Here is a 20,576-nt window from a genome sequence, read left to right as displayed (position 1 = left end):
AGCTAGACTTGTTGCAGTGGCAGCAGCTAGACTTATTACAGAGGTAGCAGCTAGACATGTTGCAGTAGCAGCAACCAGAAATGTTGCAGTGATAGCAACCAGACATGGTGCAGAGGCAGCAGCTATACTTGTTGCAGTGGCAGCAACCAGACATGTTGCAGTGGCAGCAACCAGACATTTTGCAGTGGCAGCAACCAGACATGTTGCAGAGGCAGCAACCAGACATGTTGAAGAGGCAGCAGCTATACTTGTTGCAGTGGCAGCAACCAGACATGTTGCAATGATAGCAACCAGACATGTTGCAGAGGCAGCAGCTATACTTGTTGCAGTGGCAGCAACCAGACATGTTGCAGTGGCAGCAACCAGACATGTTGCAGTGGCAGCAACCAGACATGTTGCAGTGGCAACAGCTAGACTTGTTGCAGTGGCAACAGCTAGACTTGTTGCAGTGGCAGCAGCTAGACTTATTACAGAGGCAGCAGCTAGACATGTTGCAGTAGCAGCAACCAGACATGTTGCAGTGACAGCAACCAGACATGTTGCAGTGGCAGCAACCAGACATGTTGCAGTGGCAGCAACCAGACATGTTGCAGTGGCAACAGCTAGACTTGTTGCAGTGGCAGCAGCTAGACTTATTACAGAGGCACCAGCTAGACATGTTGCAGTAGCAGCAACTAGACATGTTGCAGTGACAGCAACCAGACATGTTGCAGTGGCAGCAACCAGACATGTTGCAGTGGCAGCAACCAGACAAGTTGCAGTGACAGCAGCTAGACATGCTGCAGTGGCGGCAGCTAGACTTGTTGCAATGCCAGCAGCTAGACTTGTTGCAATGGCAGCAGCTAGACGTGTTGCAATGCCAGCAGCAAGACATGTTGCAGTGGCAGTAGCTAGACTTGCTGCAGTGGCAGCAGCATGACTTGTTGCAGTGGCAGCAACCAGAAATGTTGCAGTGGCAGCAGCTAGACTTGTTGCAGAGGCAGCAGCTAGACTTGTTGCAGTGGCAGAAACCAGACATGTTGCAGTGGCAGCAACCAGACATGTTGCAGTGGCAGCAACCAGACATGTTGCAGTGGCAACAGCTAGACTTGTTGCAGTGGCAACAGCTAGACTTGTTGCAGAGGCAGCAGCTAGACTTATTACAGAGGTAGCAGCTAGACATGTTGCAGTAGCAGCAACCAGACATGTTGCAGTGATGGCAACCAGACATGTTGCAGAGGCAGCAGCTATACTTGTTGCAGTGGCAGCAACCAGACATGTTGCAGTGGCAGCAACCAGAAATGTTGCAGTGGCAGCAACCAGACATGTTGCAGTGGCGGCAGCTAGACTTGTTGCAATGCCAGCAGCTAGACTTGTTGCAGTGGCAGCAGCTGGACGTGTTGCAATGCCAGCAGCAAGACATGTTGCAGTGGCAGTAGCTAGACTTGTTGCAGTGGCAGCAGCATGACATGTTGCAGAGGCAGCAGCTATACTTGTTGCAGTGGCAGCAACCAGACATGTTGCAGTGGCAGCAACCAGAAATGTTGCAGTGGCAGAAACCAGACATGTTGCAGTGGCGGCAGCTAGACTTGTTGCAATGCCAGCAGCTAGACTTGTTGCAGTGGCAGCAGCTGGACGTGTTGCAATGCCAGCAGCAAGACATGTTGCAGTGGCAGTAGCTAGACTTGTTGCAGTGGCAGCAGCATGACTTGTTGCAGTGGCAGCAACCAGACATGTTGCAGTGGCAGCAGCTAGACTTGTTGCAGAGGCAGCAGCTAGATTTGTTGCAGTGGCAGAAACCAGACATGTTGCAGTGGTAGCAACCAGACATATTGCAGTGGCAGCAACCAGACATGTTGCAGTGGTAGCAATTAGACATGTTGCAGTGGCAGCAACCAGACATGCTGCAGTGGTAGCAACCAGACATGTTGCAGTGGCAGCAACCAGACATGCTGCAGTGGCAGCAGCTAGACTTGTTGCAGTGGCAGCAACTAGACATGTTGCAGTGGCAGCAACTAGACATGTTGCAGCGTCAGCCTCTAGACATGTTGCAGTGGCAGCAGCTAGACTTGTTGCAGTGGCAGCAACTAGACATGTTGCAGTGGCAGCAGCTAGACTCGTTGCAGTGGCAGCAACCAGACGTGGTGCAGTGGCAGCAGCTAGACATGTAGCAGTGGCAGCAACCAGACATGTTGCAGTGACAGCAGCTAGACATGTTGCAGTGGCAGCAGCTAGACATGTTGCAGTGGCAGCAACCAGACATGTTGCAGTGGCAGCAGCTAGACTTATTGCAATGCCAGCAGCAAGACATGTTGCAGTGGTAGCAGCTAGACTTGTTGCAATACCAGCAGCTAGACTTGTTGCAGTGGCAGCATTTAGACATGTTGCAGTGGTAACAGCTAGACATGTTGCAGTGGCAGCAGCTAGACATGTTACAGTGGCAGCAGCTAGACATGTTGCAATGGAAGCAGCTAGACATGTTGCAGTGGCAGCAGCTAGACATGTTGCAGTGGCAGCAGCTAGACTTGTTGCAGTGCAAGCAACTAGACTTGTTGCAGTGGCAGCAGCTAGACTTGTTGCAATGCCAGCAGCAAGACATGTTCCAGTGGTAGCAGCTAGACTTGTTGCAATGCCAGCAGCTAGACTTGTTGCAGTGGCAGCATTTAGACATGTTGCAGTGGTAACAGCTAGACATGTTGCAGTGGCAGCAGCTAGACATGTTGCAGTGGCAGAAGCTAGACATGTTGCAATGGCAGCAGCTAGACATGTTGCAGTGGCAACAGCTAGACTTGTTGCAGTGGCAGCAGCTAGACATGTTGCAATGGCAGCAGACAGACATGACTTATGATAGCCTCTTTGATGGGTAATCACAGTGACACAGAAGACTGCTGGCACTTATAACACAAGATGCCACAGCTGCTGGTGCCACAGCTGCTGGTGCTACAGCTGCTAGTGTCACAGCTTCTGGTGCCAACACTGATGGTGCTACAGCTGCTTGTGCTACAACTGCTGGTGCCACAGCTGCTCGTGTCGCAGCTGCTGGTGTCACAGCTTCTGTTGCTACAACTGCTGGTGCCACAGCTGCTGGTGTCGCAGCTGCTGGTGTCACAGCTGCTGGTGCTACAGCTGCTGGTGCCACAGTTGCTGGTGCCAGAGCTTCTGGTGCCACAACCGCTGGTGCTACAGCTGCTGGTGCTACAGCTGCTGGTGTCACAGCTGCTGGTGTCGCAGCTGCTGGTGTCACAGCTGCTGGTGACACAGCTGATGGTGACACACCTACTCATGCCACAGCTGCTGGTGTCAGCGCTGCTGGTGTCACAGATGCTGGTGTCACAGCTGCTGGTGTCAAAGCTGCTGGTGTCACAGCTGCTGGTACCACAGCTGCTGGTGCTACAGTTGCTGTTCCCACAGCTCCTGGTGTCACAGCTGCTGGTGTCACAGCTGCTGGTGTCACAGCTGCTGGTGTCACAGCTGCTGGTACCACAGCTGCTGGTGCTACAGCTGCTGTTCCCACAGCTGCTGGTGTCACAGCTGCTGGTGTCACAGCTGCTGGTGTCACAGCTGCTGGTGTCACAGCTGCTGGTGTCGCAGCTGCTGGTGTCACAGCTGCTGGTGTCACAGCTGCTGATGTCACAGCTGCTGGTGTCACAGCTGCTGGTGCCACAGCTGCTGATGTCACAGGTGCTGGTGTCACAGCTGCTGGTGTCACAGCTGCTTGTACCACAGCTGTTGGTGTCATAGCTGCTGGTGCCACAGCTGCTGGTGTCACAGCTGCTGGTGTCACAGCTGCTGGTGCCACAGCTGCTTGTACCACAGCTGCTGATGTCACAGCTGCTGGTGTCACAGCTGCTGGTGTCACAGCTGCTGGTGCCACAGCTGTTGGTGTCGCAGCTGCTGGTGTCACAGCTGCTGATGTCACAGCTGCTGGTGTCACAGCTGCTGGTGCCACAGCTGCTGATGTAACAGCTACTGGTGTCACAGCTGCTGGTGTCACAGCTGCTGGTGTCACAGCTGCTGGTGTCACAGCTGCTGGTGTCACAGCTACTGGTGTCACAGCTGCTGGTGTCACAGCTGCTGGTGTCACAGCTGCTTGTACCACAGCTGTTGGTCTCACAGCTGCTGGTGCCACAGCTGCTGGTGTCATAGCTGCTGGTGTCACAGCTGCTGGTGTCACAGCTGCTTGTACCACAGCTGCTAATGTCACAGCTGCTGGTGTCACAGCTGCTGGTGTCACAGCTGCTGGTGTCACAGCTGCTGGTGTCACAGCTGCTTGTACCACAGCTGCTGGTGCCACAGCTGCTGGTGTCACAGCTGCTTGCAAGACAGCTGCTGGTGCCACAGCTGCTGGTGTCACAGCTGCTGGTGCCACAGCTGCTGGTGTCACAGCTACTGGTGCTACAGCTGCTGGTGTCACAGCTGCTGGTGCTTCAGCTGCTGGTGCTTCAGCTGCTGGTGTCACAGCTGCTTGTGTTACAGCTTCTGGTACCACAGCTGCTGGTGCTACAGCTGCTGGTACCACAGCTGCTGGTGTCACAGCTGCTGGTGTCACAGCTGCTGGTGCCACAGCTGCTGGTGTCACAGCTGCTGGTGCTACAGCTGCTGGTGCTACAGCTGCTGGTGTCACAGCTGCTGGTGTCACAGCTGCTGGTGTCACAGCTGCTGGTGCTACAGCTGCTGTTGCCACAGCTGCTGGTACCAGAGCTGCTGGTGCCACAGCTACTGGTGCCACAGCTGCTGGTACCACAGCTGCTGGTGCCACAGCTACTGGTGCCACAGCTGCTGGTGTCACAGCTGCTGGTGCCACAGCTGCTGATACCACAGCTGATGGTGCCACAGCTGCTGGTGCCACAGCTGCTGGTGCCACTGCTGCTGGTGCCACAGCTGCTGGTGCCACAGCTGCTGGTACCACAGCTGCTGGTGCCACAGCTACTGGTGCCACAGCTGCTGGTGCCACAGCTGCTGGTGCCACAGCTGCTGGTGCCACAGCTGCTGGTGCCACAGCTGCTGGTGCCACAGCTGCTGGTATCACAGCTGCTGGTGCCACAGCTACTGGTGCCACAGTTGCTGGTGCCACAGCTGCTGGTGCCACAGCTGCTGGTGCCACAGCTGCTGGTGCCACAGCTGCTGGTGCCACAGGTGCTGGTGCCACAGGTGCTGGTGCCACAGCTGCTGGTGCCACAGCTGCTAGTGCCACAGGTGCTGGTGCCACAGCTGCTGGTGCCACAGCTGCTGGTGCCACAGCTGCTGGTGCCACAGCTGCTGGTGCCACAGCTGCTGGTGCCACAGCTGCTGGTGCCACAGCTGCTGGTGCCACAGCTGCTGGTGCCACAGCTGCTGATGCCACAGCTGCTGGTGCCACAGCTGCTGGTGCCACAGCTGCTGGTGCCACAGCTGCTGGTGCCACAGCTGCTGGTGCCACAGGTGCTGGTGCCACAGCTGCTGGTGCCACAGCTGCTGGTGCCACAGGTGCTGGTGCCACAGCTGCTGGTGCCACAGCTGCTGGTGCCACAGCTGCTGGTGCCACAGCTGCTGGTGCCACAGCTGCTGGTGCCACAGCTGCTGCTGCCACAGCTGCTGGTGCCACAGCTGCTGGTGCCACAGCTGCTGGTGCCACAGCTGCTGGTGCCACAGGTGCTGGTGCCACAGGTGCTGGTGCCACAGCTGCTGGTGCCACAGGTGCTGGTGCCTCAGGTGCTGGTGCCACAGCTGCTGGTGCCACAGCTGCTGGTGCCACAGCTGCTGGTGCCACAGCTGCTGGTGCCACAGCTGCTGGTGCCACAGCTGCTGATGCCACAGCTGCTGGTGCCACAGCTGCTGGTGCCACAGCTGCTGGTGCCACAGCTGCTGGTGCCACAGCTGCTGGTGCCCCAGCTGCTGGTGCCACAGCTGCTGGTGCCACAGCTGCTGGTGCCACAGCTGCTGGTGCCATGTATTATATCACTCACATCTTTCTAAATAAAACTTTAGTGTACATTGTATTTTTGTTAACAAGTCAGCTGATGCATGTTAACAAGTCAGCTGATGCATGTTAACAAGTCAGCTGATGCATGTTAACAAGTCAGCTGATGCATGTTAACAAGTTAGCTGATGCATGTTAACAAGTCAGCTGATGCATGTTAACAAGTCAGCTGATGCATGTTAGCAAGTCAGCTGATGCATGTTAACAAGTCAGCTGATGCATGTTAACAAGTCAGCTGATGCATGTTAACAAGTCAGCTGATGCATGTTAACAAGTCAGCTGATGCATGTTAACAAGTCAGCTGATGCATGTTAACAAGTCAGCTGATGCATGTTAACAAGTCAGCTGATGCATGTTAACAAGTTAGCTGATGCATGTTAACAAGTCAGCTGATGCATGTTAACAAGATGTGGAATAAAATATACTAAGTCCCAAGTGGCCAGGCTCCCTGTAATTCCCTAACCTGATTAAGTTGATTGAAGGAATGTGTTGAGAGGCCACTAGTGAGTACTGTACTAGAGTGCTTGCTTGTTGCAAGGCAACAGTTACTGGTTGCTAGGCAACAGTTACTGGTTGCAAGACAATAGTTACTGGTTGCAAGACAATAGTTACTGGTTGCAAGACAATAGTTACTGGTTGCAAGACAATAGTTACTGGTTGCAAGACAATAGTTACTGGTTGCAAGACAATAGTTACTGGTTGCAAGACAATAGTTACTGGTTGCAAGGCAATAGTTACTGGTTGCAAGGCAATAGTTACTGGTTGCAAGGCAATAGTTACTGGTTGCAAGACAATAGTTACTGGTTGCAAGACAATAGTTACTTGTTGCAAGACAATAGTTACTTGTTGCAAGACAATAGTTACTGGTTGCAAGGCAATAGTTACTGGTTGCAAGGCAATAGTTACTGGTTGCAAGACAATAGTTACTGGTTGCAAGGCAATAGTTACTGGTTGCAAGACAATAGTTACTGGTTGCAAGGCAATAGTTACTGGTTGCAAGGCAATAGTTACTGGTTGCAAGGCAATAGTTACTGGTTGCTAGGCAATAGTTACTGGTTGCAAGGCAATAGTTACTGGTTGCAAGACAATAGTTACTTGTTGCAAGACAATAGTTACTGGTTGCAAGACAATAGTTACTGGTTGCAAGACAATAGTTACTGGTTGCAAGACAATAGTTACTGGTTGCAAGGCAATAGTTACTGGTTGCAAGGCAATAGTTACTGGTTGCAAGGCAACAGTTACTGGTTGCAAGGCAACAGTTACTGGTTGCAAGGCAACAGTTACTGGTTGCAAGACAATAGTTACTGGTTGCAAGGCAATAGTTACTGGTTGCAAGACAATAGTTACTGGTTGCAAGGCAATAGTTACTGGTTGCAAGGCAATAGTTACTGGTTGCAAGGCAACAGTTACTGGTTGCTAGGCAATAGTTACTGGTTGCAAGGCAATAGTTACTGGTTGCAAGACAATAGTTACTGGTTGCAAGGCAATAGTTACTGGTTGCAAGGCAATAGTTACTGGTTGCAAGGCAATAGTTACTGGTTGCTAGGCAATAGTTACTGGTTGCAAGGCAATAGTTACTGGTTGCAAGGCAATAGTTACTGGTTGCAAGGCAATAGTTACTGGTTGCAAGACAATAGTTACTGGTTGCAAGGCAATAGTTACTGGTTGCAAGGCAATAGTTACTGGTTGCAAGGCTATAGTTACTGGTTGCAAGGCAATAGTTACTGGTTGCAAGGCAACAGTTACTGGTTGCAAGGCAATAGTTACTGGTTGCAAGGCAATAGTTACTGGTTGCAAGGCAACAGTTACTGGTTGCAAGGCAACAGTTACTGGTTGCAAGGCAACAGTTACTGGTTGCAAGACAATAGTTACTGGTTGCAAGGCAATAGTTACTGGTTGCAAGACAATAGTTACTGGTTGCAAGGCAATAGTTACTGGTTGCAAGGCAATAGTTACTGGTTGCAAGGCAACAGTTACTGGTTGCTAGGCAATAGTTACTGGTTGCAAGGCAATAGTTACTGGTTGCAAGACAATAGTTACTGGTTGCAAGGCAATAGTTACTGGTTGCAAGGCAATAGTTACTGGTTGCAAGGCAATAGTTACTGGTTGCTAGGCAATAGTTACTGGTTGCAAGGCAATAGTTACTGGTTGCAAGGCAATAGTTACTGGTTGCAAGGCAATAGTTACTGGTTGCAAGACAATAGTTACTGGTTGCAAGGCAATAGTTACTGGTTGCAAGGCAATAGTTACTGGTTGCAAGGCTATAGTTACTGGTTGCAAGGCAATAGTTACTGGTTGCAAGGCAACAGTTACTGGTTGCAAGGCAATAGTTACTGGTTGCAAGGCAATAGTTACTGGTTGCAAGGCAACAGTTACTGGTTGCAAGGCAACAGTTACTGGTTGTAAGGCAACAGTTACTGGTTGCAAGGCAACAGTTACTGGTTGCAAGGCAACAGTTACTGGTTGCAAGGCAACAGTTACTGGTTGCAAGGCAACAGTTACTGGTTGCAAGGCAACAGTTACTGGTTGCAAGGCAACAGTTACTGGTTGCAAGGCAATAGTTACTGGTTGCAAGACAATAGTTACTTGTTGCAAGGCAACAGTTACTGGTTGCAAGGCAACAGTTACTGGTTGCAAGACAATAGTTACTGGTTGCAAGGCAATAGTTACTGGTTGCAAGACAATAGTTACTTGTTGCAAGTCAATAGTTACTGGTTGCAAGGTAATAGTTACTTGTTGCAAGGCAATAGTTACTGGTTGCAAGATAATAGTTACTTGTTGCAAGGCAATAGTTACTTGTTGCAAGGCAATAGTTACTGGTTGCAAGGTAATAGTTACTTGTTGCAAGACAATAGTTACTTGTTGCAAGGCAACAGTTACTGGTTGCAAGGCAACAGTTACTGGTTGCAAGGCAACAGTTACTGGTTGCAAGACAGTATTTACTTGTTGCAAGGCAACAGTTACTTGTTGCAAGGCAATAGTTACTGGTTGCAAGACAACAGTTACTGGTTGCAAGACAATTTTTAGTGGTTGCAAGACAATAGTTACTTGTTGCAAGACAACAGTTACTGGTTGCAAGACAATAGTTACTTGTTGCAAGGCAATAGTTACTGGTTGCAAGACAACAGTTACTGGTTGCAAGACAATAGTTACTTGTTGCAAGACAGTAGTTACTGGTTGCAAGACAATAGTTACTTGTTGCAAGACAATAGTTACTGGTTGCAAGACAATAGTTACTGGTTGCAAGACAATAGTTACTGGTTGCAAGGCAACAGTTATTGGTTGCAAGACAACAGTTACTGGTTGCAAGGCAATAGTTACTGGTTGCAAGGCAATAGTTACTGGTTGCAAGGCAACAGTTACTGGTTGCAAGACAATAGTTACTGGTTGCAAGGCAATAGTTACTTGTTGCAAGACAATAGTTACTTGTTGCAAGGCAATAGTTACTGGTTGCAAGACAATAGTTACTGGTTGCAAGGTAATAGTTACTTGTTGCAAGACAGTTACTTGTTGCAAGGCAACAGTTACTGGCTGCAAGGCAATAGTTACTGGTTGCAAGACAATAGTTACTTGTTGCAAGGCAATAGTTACTTGTTGCAAGGCAATAGTTACTGGTTGCAAGGTAATAGTTACTTGTTGCAAGACAGTTACTTGTTGCAAGGCAACAGTTACTGGCTGCAAGGCAATAGTTACTGGTTGCAAGACAATAGTTACTTGTTGCAAGGCAACAGTTACTGGTTGCAAGGCAACAGTTACTGGTTGCAAGGCAACAGTTACTGGTTGCAAGGCAACAGTTACTGGTTGCAAGTCAACAGTTACTGGTTGCAAGGCAACAGTTACTGGTTGCAAGGCAACAGTTACTGGTTGCAAGGCAATAGTTACTGGTTGCAAGACAATAGTTACTTGTTGCAAGGCAACAGTTACTGGTTGCAAGGCAACAGTTACTGGTTGCAAGGCAACAGTTACTGGTTGCAAGGCAACAGTTACTGGTTGCAAGGCAACAGTTACTGGTTGCAAGGCAATAGTTACTGGTTGCAAGACAATAGTTACTTGTTGCAATGCAACAGTTACTGGTTGCAAGGCAACAGTTACTGGTTGCAAGGCAACAGTTACTGGTTGCAAGACAATAGTTGTTGCAAGACAACAGTTACTGGTTCCAAGACAATAGTTACTTGTTGCAAGGCAATAGTTACTGGTTGCAAGACAACAGTTATTGGTTGCAAGTCAATAGTTACTGGTTGCAAGACAATAGTTGTTGCAAGACAACAGTTACTGGTTGCAAGACAATAGTTACTGGTTGCAAGACAATAGTTACTGGTTGCAAGACAACAGTTACTGGTTGCAAGACAATACTTACTTGTTGCAAGACAATAGTTACTTGTTGCAAGACAATAGTTACTTGTTGCAAGACAATAGTTACTTGTTGCAAGACAATAGTTACTGGTTGCAAGACAATAGTTACTGGTTGCAAGACAATAGTTACTGGTTGCAAGACAATAGTTACTTGTTGCAAGACAATAGTTACTTGTTGCAAGACAATAGTTACTGGTTGCAAGACAATAGTTACTGTTTGCAAGACAATAGTTACTTGTTGCAAGACAATAGTTACTGGTTGCAAGACAATAGTTACTGGTTGCAAGACAATAGTTACTGGTTGCAAGACAATAGTTACTGGTTGCAATACAATAGTTACTGGTTGCAAGACAATAGTTACTGGTTGCAATACAATAGTTACTTCTTGCAAGACAATAGTTACTGGTTGCAAGACAATAGTTACTGGTTGCAATACAATAGTTACTGGTTGCAAGACAATAGTTACTGGTTGCAATACAATAGTTACTGGTTGCAAGACAATAGTTACTGGTTGCAATACAATAGTTACTGGTTGCAAGACAATAGTTACTGGTTGCAATACAATAGTTACTTCTTGCAAGACAATAGTTACTGGTTGCAAGACAATAGTTACTGGTTGCAAAGTAATAGTTACTGGTTGCAGCCTTTCTTCATTCTCTCAACATTTTTTCTATTTTAGGTTAAGAGAAGTTAACATTTCCTCATATTAAACCAATACAAATACTGATAAAATCTCGATTATTTTAGGATGAAGGAAGAGAAGTGTGAAGCAACCACAAGATTACTGAAGGATGTTTTGAGGAGTTAATGCCCCTGCGGCCCGTTGCCAGACCAGGACTCCTGGCGGAGCAACCAGACGGTTACTGCTGACAGTACCCAGTCCAGGAACTGACTTTAAGAAATTCTAATTACCTTGTGAAAACAGCAAAGGATCTATTGATACTTCCTCCTGTATATAATGATCTCTACTCTGCAGACATTACTAACTGCGAAAGCAGATGGTGCAACATAATCCATGTAAAAACATGGATCGCATGAGTACACTAAGAGATAACACTATAAATGTAAGGAAACCAAGACTCTTCAACAGCCTCCCATCAGACATAAGAGGAATAACCAATAGACCCCTGACGTCTTCACGAGTAAACTGGATTACTTCTTCAAGTTAGTTCCTGAGCAGCCGGGCTGTTGTTCGTACGTTGGATTGCATCCTTTCAACAGGAACAGTCTGGCTGATTAAACCAGCGGGGGCATTCACCCCCAAAACATCCTTGAGGCCATATTGTTTTAACTTCATTATTTTAAACATTTTAATTAGCATTATCCAACGATAATATTTTTAGGATATTGTGATATTATAATTTTAGATTCTAATGAGAGAAGAAGAACTGTCCAAAACATCAGAAAAATATATTTAATTAAACTGGATAAGTAGACTTGGGAGAGAGAATATAAAAACTCTTTGGTTCGACTTGGACCATTGGCAAGTCACACTAAAGCGAGAAGGAGAGAAGGCCAGAATATATACAAGAAAGGCGGGAAAGAAGAGAGAAGTGGTATGGTGTGTGTGTGTGTGTGTGTGTGTGTGTGTGTGTGTGTGTGTGTGTGTGTGTGTGTGTGTGCGTGTGTGTGCGTGTGTGTGTGTGTGAGTGTGTGTGTGTGTGTGTGTGTGTGTGTGTGTGTGTGTGTGTGTGTGTGTGTGTGTGTGTGTGTGTGTGTGTGTGTCTTTGTGTGTTTTCACTAAGACACTGGCATACACTAAGCAGTAGACAGACACTTACCAGCTCATCTAATAAACCTTAAGAGAACTCCGAGAGTGTCTTCAAGGTGTGATGGTAGTCCAGATGTGTTACAAGCTTCAGCAACTCTCAAACCAAGCTCTTGTGTTGCTTATACTATCCAGATAACACCAGAGACACCACAACAACAATATGCAACTATCTCACTCTCACTATATTTTACACACGAATAAGAGTCCATCTACTCACATAAGCTTGGTGAAAGAGGGTTGAGTGTTGGGTTTTTAACCATTTAGAACCATAAGGTCATGAAATTAGAACAATTCAGGCTTTTTACCCACAAGAAACCTAACTCCGGCGCTAGAATGATCCAAACGACGCAACGAACTAAAGTCGAAAATTGCCGTTCAAGCAGTCGCATCTTCAAGGAACTCGCTACATAAGAGGAAAGTTAAGTGAAATAATTTTGATTTATGGCAAACTTCATGACGAAAAAGAACAGAAATAGTAAAAAATAAGAGGTAATGTATCAACAGAAAACCAGATAAATGGATAATCAAACTAAGGGTTTCTGAATGGGTTATACATCTTTTTTCTGTAAAATACAGACAGTGGGGTTAAATATTTTAATCCCTGGATATTGTGGTAGTTAGGTTATGTAGTGGTAGTGATGGTTACTGTGTGGGGGTGGTAGTGGTGGATGGCGTGTGTTGTGGTGGGACTGGTAGTGGTTAATAGTTACTATGTATTGTGTTGTGGGAGGGGGGGGCGGTGCTGGATACCTGGAGTCTACCTGGAGGGCATTCCGGGGATCAACGCCCCCGTGGCCCGGTCAACGACCAGGCCTCCCGGTGGATCAGGGCCTGATCAACGAGGTTGTTACTGCTGGCCGCACGCAATCCAACGTACGAACCACAGCCCGGCTGATCCGGCACCGTCTTTAGGTATCTGTCCAGCTCCCTCTTGAAGACAACCAAGAGTCTTCCCGTAATGCCCCTTATTGCTGGTGGGAGGCTGTTGAACAGTCTTGGGCCCCGGACACTTATTGCGTTTTCTCTTAGTGTACCAGTGACGCCCCTACTTTTCACTGGGGGTATGTTGCATCGCCTGCCAAGTCTTTTGCTTTCGTATGGAGTGATTGCTGTGTGCATATTAGGGATCAGTCCCTCCAGGATCTTCCAGATTATGATTGTGGCCTGCAAAGAGTACGTAACCTTTATTCGGCGCATGTACACACCCTCATTTACAGGCTATCTCCCCCAACCAGCGAACCAGGGACTAAGGGATGGCGATGGGGCCCCGTCGTTCAACCAGTACCCAGGTTCCAGCCAATGAGAAGATGGTTTTGGCAATCGCAGAGGTGTTGTGGGTACCACTCACCTGTCTGCCCTTGTCATTCCCATTCTAGAGATGGTTGAAGCACGGTCTGCTCTCTAGTGGCTTCTATTCTGCCTTGCTTACTGTGGAGTGCACTAATACCTATTGTTGTACATAGTGTATATAGTGTACATACTTCTGTTCTAAATTGGTGAAGGATAATATAAGTCAAAAGTTTTTCTGCTGTGTTTATTTTGCTCCCTTTACACCCAGGATAACAGGCCTTTGGGACTCCTGGGTTGTAATAATGATATATCTCTCTCGCCTGCGTCCTAGTGAGTACAAGTCAAGTGCTTCCAGGCGCTCCCAGTAGTTAAGGTGTTTGATGGAACTTATACGTGCAGTAAAGGTTCTCTGTACATTCTCTAGTTCTGCAATTTCACCTGCCTTGAATGGGGATGTTAATGTACAGCAGTATTCCAGCCTAGAGAGAATAAGTGATTTAAAAAGGATCATTGGCTTAGCATCTCTTGTCTTGAATGTTCTCATTATCCATCCTATCAGTTTCCTGGCAGATGTGATAGTGGCATTGTTGTGGTCCTTGAAGGTGAGGTCTTCGGACATTACCACACCCAGGTCCTTCACATTACTTTTCCACTCTATTGTGTGATTGGAGTTTGTAGTATACTCAATCCTAGTTATTTCCTCCAGTTTTCCATAACGGAGTAGTTGGAATTGGTGTGTGTTGTGGTGGGACTGGTAGTGGTTAATAGTTACTATGTATTGTGTTGTGGAAGGGGGGACGGCGGTGCTGGATGGTGTGTCCCACTCTCACGTCTCCTCTTCTTTTGCTATCCCTCATTACTCTTTTAAACTCTTTTTTACACTTCTACATTGTAGAAACCTTCCATGTGCCAACTTTTTCTCCCTTACCACCCTTTTTACCTCGTCATTCTACCAACTTCTCTTCCCTCCCGCACCACCCTCCTATACCCACAAACTTGTGTTGCACATTTCATTCTTAAATCCACCTCACACATCGACCCTTTCCTCGTTATCTGTACTCTCTCTCCCCACAAGGAAGGGTCCTTGATGCTGGTGAGGGGCTCTTGATCTAGGGAATTGGATCTGTGCTCCGTTTCCCTGAATTAAGCCTGAATACCTTCCACATCCCCCCCCACAGGCGCTGCATAATCATATGGGTTTAGTGCTCCCTCTGGATTATAATAATAATGTACTCTCTCGCTTGCCCACCTTTCTCTCAGTAGGTACTTATATCTTACCCAATCTCTCTCTGCTAATTTAATAACTTTCACTTCTCTCTTACCCACCAATGACATTCTCCTTGTACCCCATCTACCTCTCACTCTCACCGTAGTTACTGCTAAAGAATTATCAGATATAATTGTCGCCCCTCTAAAAACATGCACATCCAGAAGTCTACACATCAACCTTCTGTCTAGTACATAGTCCAACAAACTTCTGTCGTCACTCCCTACATCATATCTTTTATAATAATCCTCTAATTGAACTATAACAAATCAGTTAGAGGTGCACTATTATCATTTACACCTGGCATTTTAAACTTACCTACTAGTCCTCTTCAACAGTTTCTCCCACTTTAGCATGTAGGTCCCAACAACTAATATTTTCTCACTTGGTTCAGAACTCTCTAAATACTCAACACCTCTCAGAATCTCTCTCCTCTTACACTCCTCTCTTCCCCAGGTGCATAAACACTTAATAGTTACTACTTCTCGCATCCCACCCTTATTTTAATCCACATAATTCTTGAAGTTATACACATATTCCATCTTTTTCTTTCCATGATTGATCTCTTAATATTACCATTACTTAGTTCTGATTCTCTCAGATTCATCTGATCTATTTATGCTTCCCCATTGAAATTCTCTTACCTCCTTTAGCTTAATTTCGCTTAGAGCTAGAAAATCCAACTTCTTTTCATTTACAGTTCTTTCTTCACATCCATTCTACATCCTTTGCTCTTTTAGTAATTTATACAGGAGGAGGAATACTAGCCCATTGCCTCAGACATTTAGTTACCTTTTACAACATGCATAACTTACAGAGTAAGACCCCTTCGAGGGAGGGAGAAAATTGAAGGAGTTAGTGAGAGGGGGGAATTGTGAGGCGAGATGAGGGGAAAAAGTGAGGGATGGTTTGCGAGGCCAAGGAGGGAGATGGGGTTGCGAAGCTAAGGAGGGAATGAGGAGGTTTGTGAGATGAAGTGAGGGAGTAAGGGAAAGGTGATAAAATGAAGCAGGAAGTGGAATATGAAGTTCAGTAAACAAGTTCCGTACGTTGTTCATATCTGGTAAAAAGTCGCCTCTCTTTTTTTTCCCTACAACTATATTCTCTCTATCCAACCCCTGTATCTTCCTCCATCTACTTTCCCTCTCCCTTTCCACCACTGCTGCCACCTCCTTTACTAGAAGGAACATATCGGCAATCTCTATAGCCATCCTCGGGTGAAGATGAGCTTTGATAGATACAAAAAAGTTGAAAGTTAGAGGCCAGGAAGCAGTGCTGGAAAGCTTTGGTGGTTGGAAGGTAGTAAGTTTATTCAAGTATACACAAATACAGTTACATAGATTATCATACATAGCAGCATATGTTTAGAGAACCTAGGATAACCCAAAACAGTCAGACAAAGTGACTTATTTTCACTGGGGTCCTTTATTTCCAATGTAGAACAGAACAGTGTAAAGAAGAACAATGTAGAGCAGAACACTGTAGAGCAAACATTTAAGATTTTATTAAGGCTCTGGTCTAAATGTCTTTTTTATTAGCCATATTGGAGAGCCATAACATAAAAACCGGCACTCGACATTCTTGTTGTCCACGCCAGGTTCAAGGCGATCCACGACTCGTCTGGATTTATTCCCGCGACTTCGGCTTCGACTTTGGTTCCACATAAACAACTGGTGCTCCAAACTATCCAAAAATTTAAAGAATAAAAAATAGTCAACCAGAAGATTATAGACAGAACACATTAATAAATTTTGTTTAAGGAGTAATTTGAAAGAAAATGGTTACATAAACTGATATTATTTTTTTTAAGGATAAAATATAAGTTGTGGTGCTAACCCGCCTGCTGCAGTGTTCCTTCTTCCTTATGTTCTAACACACTCAGGGGTTAGAACATAAGAGGTGAGGGGCTCTTGATCTATGGAACTGGATCTGTGCTCCGGTTCCCTGAACTGAGCCTGAATAACTTCCCCCCTCCCCCCCCCCCATGTATCCGCTGTATAATCCTACGGGTTTAGTACCAAACAACGTTTCTTCAAATATAGAAGAAAAATATTAATTTTTAAATCTGACAATACGAAAAAAATAGAATATGTTTAAAAAATCAATATAATCCTAATTTTTAAGGGGGGGGGGGTGGAGTGGTAAGCCAGCGGAAGGCTTCGGTCAGATGACCAAAAGCTCCAACGGCGGGTCATCATCTAAGACCCGCTTCAGGAAACACTTGTCCTGTTTCCTGATAAATCTTACCTAAGCTTATGACATAAATAACATTATGTTAACACAAAGCTTTCTTTATGTCTTCCAGAATGAATGCAAACACACCAGCAAAGAGGGACCAGGAGCTGTGAATCGACCTCTGCAACCATAAATAGGTTAGTACGTTCACACACACATGTAATCCTGATAATACTAGAGGAAATAAGGACTAGGTGCAATATGATAATGTACAAAATACTAAGAGGAACTGATAGGGTGGACAGGGTACAGATTGTTTAAGACGAGGAAAGAGGAACGTGAGGACACAGCTGCAATATGGCACAGATCTGCACCTAGTAAAGTGGAATGCAATATGGCACAGATCTCCACCTAGTAAAGCGGAATGCAATATGGCACAGATCTCCACCTAGTAAAGTGGAATGCAATATGGCACAGATCTGCACCTAGTAAAGCGGAATGCAATATGGCACAGATCTGCACCTAGTAAAGCGGAATGCAATATGGCACAGATCTGCACCTAGTAAAGCGGAATGCAATATGGCACAGATCTGCACCTAGTAAAGCGGAATGCAATATGGCACAGATCTGCACCTAGTAAAGCGGAATGCAATATGGCACAGATCTGCACCTAGTAAAGTGGAATGCAATATGGCACAGATCTGCACCTAGTAAAGCGGAATGCAATATGGCACAGATCTGCACCTAGTAAAGTGGAATGCAATATGGCACAGATCTGCACCTAGTAAAGCGGAATGCAATATGGCACAGATCTGCACCTAGTAAAGTGGAATGCAATATGGCACAGATCTGCACCTAGTAAAGTGGAATGCAATATGGCACAGATCTGCACCTAGTAAAGTGGAATGCAATATGGCACAGATCTGCACCTAGTAAAGTGGAATGCAATATGGCACAGATCTGCACCTAGTAAAGCGGAATGCAATATGGCACAGATCTGCACCTAGTAAAGCGGTATGCAATATGGCACAGATCTGCACCTAGTAAAGCGGTATGCAATAATAGACAACGACAAATTCACCCCTCCCACTGAAAGCACAGGCGAAAGACTACATTAACTGTTTTTAAAGAGGAAAATGATAAGCACCTTCCCGCAATGAGGCTGCGTGTATCAACAATGATGGGTGGTTAACAATGATGGGTGGTTAACAATGATGGGTGGTTAACAATGATGGGTAGTTAATGATGGGTGGTTAACAATGATGGGTGGTTAACAATGATGGGTAGTTAATGATGGGTGGTTAACAATGATGGGTAGTTAATGATGGGTGGTTAACAATGATGGGTGGTTAACAATGATGGGTGGTTAACAATGATGGGTAGTTAATGATGGGTGGTTAACAATGATGGGTGGTTAACAATGATGGGTAGTTAATGATGGGTGGTTAACAATGATGGGTGGTTAACAATGATGGGTGGTTAACAATGATGGGTGGTTAACAATGATGGGTAGTTAATGATGGGTGGTTAACAATGATGGGTGGTTAACAATGATGGGTGGTTAACAATGATGGGTGGTTAACAATGATGGGTAGTTAATGATGGGTGGTTAACAATGATGGGTGGTTAACAATGATGGGTGGTTAACAATGATGGGTAGTTAATGATGGGTGGTTAACAATGATGGGTGGTTAACAATGATGGGTGGTTAACAATGATGGGTGGTTAACAATGATGGGTGGTTAACAATGATGGGTAGTTAATGATGGGTGGTTAACAATGATGGGTGGTTAACAATGATGGGTGGTTAACAATGATGGGTAGTTAATGATGGGTGGTTAACAATGATGGGTGGTTAACAATGATGGGTGGTTAACAAAGATGGGTGGTTAACAATGATGGGTGGTTAACAAGGATGGGTGGTTAACAAAGATGGGTAGTTAATGATGGGTGGTTAACAAGGATGGATGGTTAACAATGATGGGTGGTTAACAATGATGGGTGGTTAACAATGATGGGTAGTTAATGATGGGTGGTTAACAAGGATGGGTGGTTAACAATGATGGGTGGTTAACAAGGATGGGTGGTTAACAATGATGGGTGGTTAACAATGATGGGTGGTTAATGATGGGTGGTTAATGATGGGTGGTTAACAATGATGGGTGGTTAACAATGATGGGTGGTTAACAATGATGGGTGGTTAACAATGATGGGTGGTTAACAATGATGGGTAGTTAATGATGGGTGGTTAACAATGATGGGTGGTTAACAATGATGGGTGGTTAACAATGATGGGTAGTTAATGATGGGTGGTTAACAAGGATGGGTGGTTAACAATGATGGGTGGTTAACAAGGATGGGTGGTTAACAATGATGGGTGGTTAACAAGGATGGGTGGTTAACAAAGATGGGTAGTTAATGATGGGTGGTTAACAAGGATGGGTGGTTAACAATGATGGGTGGTTAACAATGATGGGTAGTTAATGATGGGTGGTTAACAAGGATGGGTGGTTAACAATGATGTGTGGTTAACAATGATGGGTGGTTAACAATGATGGGTGGTTAACAATGATGGGTGGTTAACAATGATGGGTGGTTAACAAGGATGGGTGGTTAACAAAGATGGGTAGTTAATGATATGTGGTTAACAAGGATAGGTGGTTAACAATGATGGGTGGTTAACAATGATGGGTGGTTAACAATGATGGGTAGTTAATTATGGGTGGTTAACAAAGATGGGTGGTTAACAATGATGGGTGGTTAACAATGATGGGTGGTTAACAATGATGGGTGGTTAACAATGATGGGTGGTTAACAAGGATAGGTGGTTAAAAATGATGGGTAGTTAATGATGAGTGGTTAACAATGATGGATAGTAATGATGGGTGGTTAACAAGGATGGGTAGTTAATGATGGGTGGTTAACAAGGATGGGTGGTTAACAATGATGGGTGGTTAACAATGATGGGTGGTTAACAATGATGGGTGGTTAATGATGGGTGGTTAACAAGGATAGGTGGTTAACAATGATGGGTAGTTAATGATGGGTGGTTAACAATGATGGGTAGTTAATGATGGGTGGTTAACAATGATGGGTGGTTAACAATGATGGGTGGTTAACAATGATGGGTAGTTAATGATGGGTGGTTAACAATGATGGGTGGTTAACAATGATGGGTGGTTAACAATGATGGGTGGTTAACAATGATGGGTAGTTAATGATGGGTGGTTAACAATGATGGGTGGTTAACAATGATGGGTGGTTAACAATGATGGGTGGTTAACAATGATGGGTAGTTAATGATGGGTGGTTAACAATGATGGGTGGTTAACAATGATGGGTGGTTAACAAAGATGGGTGGTTAACAATGATGGGTGGTTAACAAGGATGGGTGGTTAACAAAGATGGGTAGTTAATGATGGGTGGTTAACAAGGATGGATGGTTAACAATGATGGGTGGTTAACAATGATGGGTGGTTAACAATGATGGGTAGTTAATGATGGGTGGTTAACAAGGATGGGTGGTTAACAATGATGGGTGGTTAACAAGGATGGGTGGTTAACAATGATGGGTGGTTAACAATGATGGGTGGTTAATGATGGGTGGTTAATGATGGGTGGTTAACAATGATGGGTGGTTAACAATGATGGGTGGTTAACAATGATGGGTGGTTAACAATGATGGGTGGTTAACAATGATGGGTAGTTAATGATGGGTGGTTAACAATGATGGGTGGTTAACAATGATGGGTGGTTAACAATGATGGGTAGTTAATGATGGG

The sequence above is a fragment of the Cherax quadricarinatus genome, chromosome 67, assembly GCF_038502225.1.
Source record: "Cherax quadricarinatus isolate ZL_2023a chromosome 67, ASM3850222v1, whole genome shotgun sequence".
In the NCBI taxonomy this organism is placed as follows: domain Eukaryota; kingdom Metazoa; phylum Arthropoda; class Malacostraca; order Decapoda; family Parastacidae; genus Cherax; species Cherax quadricarinatus.
The sequence above is the reverse complement of the archived record's forward strand: the minus strand, read 5'-3'. Positions refer to the sequence as shown.